Raw genomic sequence first — 6,738 nt, forward strand, 5'->3', positions numbered from 1 at the left:
CACAGGATTTTCTATAGATAGCCATACTTGTGCAGGGCTATAATAAAGGGGGAAAATAAAAGCTTTATATAACAATGTTTTTTGTAGGTTCTAAAAATTGCTAAGCCCCCTTTAAAATTAAAAAGAGGATGGCCAAGTGTGATCTCACTTTATTCTGCCTATATATTGCTTAAGATTGACTTGATTTTAAATGCTTAGAATAACCCTACATGAGGGTCGAGATTTTTTATTTTAATATGAATGTAATTTTTTTAAATTTAAGAGTTATGAAAGTTAGACATTTGTGTCAGGATACATAGGTTCAAACTTGGATTCTAAAGACGAAAGGACATCCCTTAGGGGAGGATCATTTTCCATTTAGAATCCCAAATTTGGATCATTTCACTTCCTAGAGTGAAAAAAATAACCTCCCTTTTTGGGGATGGGTTTTCCTTTTCATTTGTGTATCCAGATACAGCGAATCCAAGGGGCTCGAAGAAGAGGAGGATAAGGAGTTGAAGATAAAGAGTATTCCACTCAAAGTTAACTTGCATCAATTTTAGGATTATAATTCAGGTTTGTGGTTAGTGGTGCCCGGCCACTTTTAATTTATGTAATTTTTGGGTTGTAATAAAAAGGCACAATGCCTATGGACATTTATTTAATTGAATTAATTTATTAATATGTTTTACATAATATGATTGTTTATAGGATTGCTTGCTTTTTTAATTTTTTTGACAACTTGCATGCTATTTTTATTTTAGACTAGATACACAGAGGCTCGTGAGGGTATGCAATAAACATTTTTTACTTAAATTTAAATAAAATTTAAAGGCTAACATACAATCTCTAATGATCGAAGAACTAAGCCCAGGACCATTGGGAGTCAGCATAAGCATATTAAAATCTTCTATTCCTTATTAGGCATCTCCCAGCCTACAGGTTCTAGCAAACCACCTAGCCTTAAAGGGTGTAGATCTATCAAGAAGATGTTGTGCAATCTCTAGGGAAGAATAATTTTTAAGCCTTTTGTTTTAAATTGTTATATTTCATTCTATGCATTTAATTGAGATGATCAACATACATTGCATTAGAAACTAATTAAATGAGTCTAAAAGTTAATCACATTTCTCTTTAAGCATTTTCCACCCAACATAAATTAATAGACCAATTAAGATCCTCTCTAGATATCGGTCATAATTCTCAAAACTTTTAATTACAACGTCTCAACCACTCTTTCAAAAAATGACTAGACTAATGGATTTTAATTGATTAGGTGGTTAGGTGGCTCACCAATCCAGACTGGGGTAAGTCTAAGTTTTGCATCAAATTAGCTAGGTTTGAGCCACTATCATCTAGTGCCCAAAATTGATTTAGGATCTAGGGTAGGTTCTCAATCTTAGGACCCCAACATCTGGGAATATAATTCCAAATTTTTACTCAACTCAAATTAAAGATCCTCTCAATCTAAAATTTAAATCCCAACACTTAAATTAGAACGGGGCACTTTCTAAACAGTTTCAGAATCTCTAAGTGCCTACTACTATCCTCCATTGACTCTGGAAATAAGATTTTTTACTTAATCCATTTCCCTTTCAAATTCCAGTTTCACCTCCTTCTGAAATTTACTCTTGAAAATATCTAAACAAAATTTTAGTTATTATTTTATTCGAGAATATTAGTATGGAATTCAAGCTCCCTACTATATAATTAATTATGACAGCTAACGCTAGTAGGAGATTTAAAACCCGCATCTACTTTTTAAAATAAATTTTTAAAACTCAACTAGTCTTCTTTGAGAAAAATTAAATCAAAAGATGATTATTATTTTCATATTAGATCAATTGATAATATGTGATATATTTTCCCTTTGGAGGATATATTAACTATTGTTATGACTTTGAATATGAAGATAATAATCTTTCATATAGGTTATGAAAGTAAATTTAGTTAAAACATTATTTTGACCCTTCAAGATTGTACATAATTTTTCCTTAGATTTAATTATTATAATCAAGATAAAATTTTCAGCTTCATAATATGAACGCAATAAGGAATGATATCTTCGCCTCCTAGGGCTATATATCGTTTGTAATGACATGTTCAATTTTGATACTGAAATCCTAAATCAAAATTTCCAAAAATAACTAGTTTTTTTTAAAAACCTCCTTTTCAATCTTTTTTCCATCCCATATAATCGGTTATGTGATTATAGGTCTTCGGTTGGAGGTTTGTGGTTGTAGGAAGCTCACCTGGGTGTGAAAAAAAATGAATGAAGTTTAGTTTCATTCTCCTTTTAAATCCATGAATAAGAGTGTGATTGGGGCTGGTGTCATGGGTTTTACTCAAAAATTTTTGGATTTTGACATAGCCAGTAGTGAAATGAGGTTTACAAGGTTTCGGGGAATTTCAGTGAAAAAATAGTAGGATTCCAGTAACTCAACAGGTATGAGGTATGTATGCTGGATTTTTGCTTTCTTCGCTTTTTTTTTATTCTTTATTTTCTTCTCTTTTTTTTATTCTTTATACAAAGGTTAATAAATTCCCCCCCAATAAATATGGTACATGTTTAGAACAAACCATGTTATATGTTGATTAATCGTATGGATATCCATATATTTATTCTCGATGTCACACTAAGATTCTCATTTTGTAGATCTCCTAAGACTTATTTGGATGTAACACTAGTTTTATTTCTCTATAGATATTTAAATTTATCCATAGGTAGTTGACATGTCAGCTTCAGTCAAATAGGAACCCATATAATAGTTATTTAACACTTCGTATTAAGGTCCACATAGCATTACTCTATAGTTTGATGCTAGCAGATCATATCACCCCCATTTGTTCTTTTTTGATGCCACCGTAACTTTAGTTTATTGAATTTACATATCTCCTCAATATCTTTCTTTGTTGTAATCATGTGTGTATGTAATATTTCTACTTTATGATTATCGATGTTGTTCAGAATTTGCTCGAGCTTTGCAGATTCTTTAGTCGACAAGTCTTTGATTACTTCAAGTTTATATAGTTTCCCTCAGCTTAGGTATGTTTTTATTTTATTAGTTTAGGCATCTTTCCTCTTTTTTTTAGCTATTCATTGATAACATTGTTGCCCTACACAGGTTTTAGGAGGAGTGAGATACTAGATTGTGAGCTACTACTGGAGACCTTCGTTAAGGTACACATTTCTTTTGGTAGCTTTACATACATTTGCATAATTTTTTTCCTTTATACTGATATTTTTGTTGATTTATGCAGGTCCCAAAAATGCATAGTGCTTGGTCTTTGAAAGGAGCGAAATGAAGCTATCAACTTCTTGTTCATGCATTGCTTTAGGAGATAGATTTTAATCCTTTGAGAAGGACATTGTACTCTCTTTTTTCTGTTGATGTAAGCTTATAAAAGGATAAAAATTATAAACTTATATATATTATGAATTTAATAAAATAAGTTAATTTAATAAATTCAATTTTTTATGAGCTCTCTTTCTACTGCTCTTGTGACTACTGCAATTATTGTGTTCACAGCTTTAGATGTGCACTGGAGTTCTAAAGGCACTCTTTCCATAATTCTGATTAGATTTTTGAGGCTTTGGTTCCTTCTTCCCTATTATTTATGCGGCAGACATTGGTGAAGGATTTCCTAATTTTCATTACTGACTTATCGGGAGATTTGTGTACCTTCTGCTCTATGCTTCTTGCATAGGTGAGTTGAAGGAGTATATGTCAGTATCTTAATCCCTTTAGGTTTATATCAAGTTAGTGGCGAGGACTCATTGTTCTATAGCTTTGGGCATAACATACTTATTGATGATGAAATCCTCTTAGTTTAACTTTAAACTTTTCATGAACATGGAATAATATCTTCGATCCTTTGCTTTATGCTTTGGTGGACATGTTGAAGAAAAATTTCTTAAATCCTCACTTGATGCTCTAGGGACTTATTGAAGGGTTTGTATGTTTTGAGTTTGATTAATAGTACCAAATTTAGGTAATTCTTTGACCCTTAACCGATCAAGAAGACTTCAATATGGGTTACTTGAACTTATTAGATTGGGTGAGCGAGAATTTCACATCTCTTGTCATCCAACTGCTGAAACGGGGATTCCTCTACTACGACCTTTTTATGGCTTATTGAGTATATGGTGCAGCCAACGATCCGACCATATCTGGGCTTATTGAGTATGACCTCATATGCACATTCAAACTTTAGACTCGAGCAGTTAGAGAAATGCACTCCCCAAGATAGATGTGTTAAAGTTTGCATATTTGAAGTAATCTTTCATTACAAGAATTCAATAGTTGTTGATCGAGACTTTTTCTTCCTATTATAACTTTGACTCTCTAGTCACTTAAGAGAATTTCTTGAGCTATGACCACTTTTACTTATCGAGTCAAATAAGCATTTGGGCTTTTAACATTCTCTACTGATGGATTGATAAAGTGGGGGTTTCCCTACCATGACCTTTCTTATGGCATGTTAAGTAAACATATCTACCAGTAATTCGATCATTCTTGGGCTTGTTTAATCCGGCCTCTTACACCCATTTGAACCTTAAGCTTTAGGCTATTGAAATATTTTAAGCTACTCCAACTCAACTTGATGGAGTCTGTAGTCATGAAAATATCCTTTTCTGACTGTTAAAGTCTCTATATATTGTGGAAGGTGATATCTCAAAATTTTTGGAGAATATCTTGCAACGAATATCATATTATTTTATTTGGATGAATACACTTCTCTCCATTGTAATCTTGACTCTCTAGTAAATTAGAAAAATTTCCCATACTACGACCACTTTTTACTTATTGTGTCAAATAATTATTTCTGTTTCTAATAATCACGAGTTAATGAAAAGGGGGTTCTGCTACTAAGGCCTTTCTTTTGGCTTATTGAGTACATAGAGTTTCCAGTGATTTAGCCATATTTGGAATTGTTGAATTTGGTACCTTACACCCATTCGAACTTTATGCTTCAAGCTATCAAAAAACTTTAAGTTGCTACGGCTCAACTTGTTAGAGTGTGTACTCATGAAAATCTTTTTTTTTTACCTTTGAAATCTTGGTACGCTAGAGAAGGCGATGTCTTGATCTTTTTGGGGAAACACCTGCATATACTTTGGAAGAGAAGTCATCATATCCTTCTTCCTGAAGGAATATTTATTTTGCTAATTTTAAAATTTTATTTGGGAATTTTAGTGCAAAGTACGATGTCGAGCCAAAATAAATTTTGAAATGCCTTCTATCATGCAAGGAGATTTTAGATTGGTTAAATTTAACATTTTTTGATTTTAAATATTTATTTGAGAATTTTGGCATGCGACTCGATGTTGACCTAAATAAATATTTAAAATGCCCCTATTTCAAAGGTAAATTTTGGATCAATTTTTTATTTTTGGAATTTTAAATATTTATTTAGGGATTTAGGAACGTGATACAATGTCAACCCTAATAAATATTTAAAATGCCCCTAATTTATGAGGGTATTTTTTGGGATTTTTGAAATGCATTCTTGTAACATAAGAGAATTTCAAAATATTCGATATATTTTTGTCAGATAATATATATAATGTACATGATGGTTTAACACGTGGTCATTCTTTTAAAAAGTATTTATTCAAGTATCAATAATTGATCGGCTACATGGGCCTCTGACCTTCTAGATCGATAAACTGATAAGCTCCTCCATGGTATGCTTTCTCATCGATGGAGGGGCCTTCCTAATTGGATATGAATTTGCCACTGATTTATCAGTGTGGAATGATTGGCCTTCTAAGCACCATGACCAATTCTCTTTCTTGAAATGCTCAATAGCGCACCATCCGATCAAATGATTTTGTCATTATTGCTTGATAGATTCCTAAGTTTTATTGAGTTTAAAGTCTGATTTCATCAAGCACGTTGAGCTCCTCGATTCTTAATTGAGCATTTTTCCCCTGTGTGATATCATGTTAAATAGCTACACAAAGCGACAAGAATTTGACCACTAGTGGCAGCATCACTTTAACTCCAAATACCAACGCATAATGAGATGAATTGGTTAGCATATTATAAGTTTTATGGTATGCCCATAATGCTTCATCCATCTTAATATTTTAATCTCTTTTATTCTTGGTGAGGATCTTCTTCAATAACTTCACCAGTGTCTTGTTGAAGACTACCAAGCCATTTGCTATTGGGTTGTATATAGACGAGTATCGCCAATCAATTTTTTGCTGATAAAAAAACTTATGAATTTTTGTGCTTTTAAAGGCTATGTCATTATCTGAGATTATACAATATGGTACACCCAATCTGTAGACAACATTATGGGTAATGAAGTTGATTACATACTCAAATGTGACTTTTTAAATGGATACACTTCTACCAAATTAGAAAAGAAATTTGATGCTGTCAGAATGAAGTGATATACTATCAATGATGGTGGATCTATAGGCCTGTTATATCAGTTCCTAAGCATTCGAATGGCTGGTATGCTACTGTTTGGTGTAGAGGATTTGGCGGTTGATGTATAACATCACCATGAATCTGACACTTATGATACCTCTTGGCATGGTCAATATAATCTCTAACCATCACTGGTCAATAATAATGCATCCTCCTAATTTTAGAAGCCATCTTGGCACCTCATTTATTTTTGCTACAAAGTCCTTTAAGGGTTTCTACAACCACTCAATTAACTTCCTTGGTCCCTTGGCATCTTATCCATATTTTATCGAAAACTTGATGATACAATGTGTCATTGATGAATGTGTATCAC

The sequence above is a fragment of the Dendrobium catenatum genome, unplaced genomic scaffold (genome assembly GCF_001605985.2).
Source record: "Dendrobium catenatum unplaced genomic scaffold, ASM160598v2 fragScaff_scaffold_1019, whole genome shotgun sequence".
Lineage (NCBI taxonomy): Eukaryota > Viridiplantae > Streptophyta > Magnoliopsida > Asparagales > Orchidaceae > Dendrobium > Dendrobium catenatum.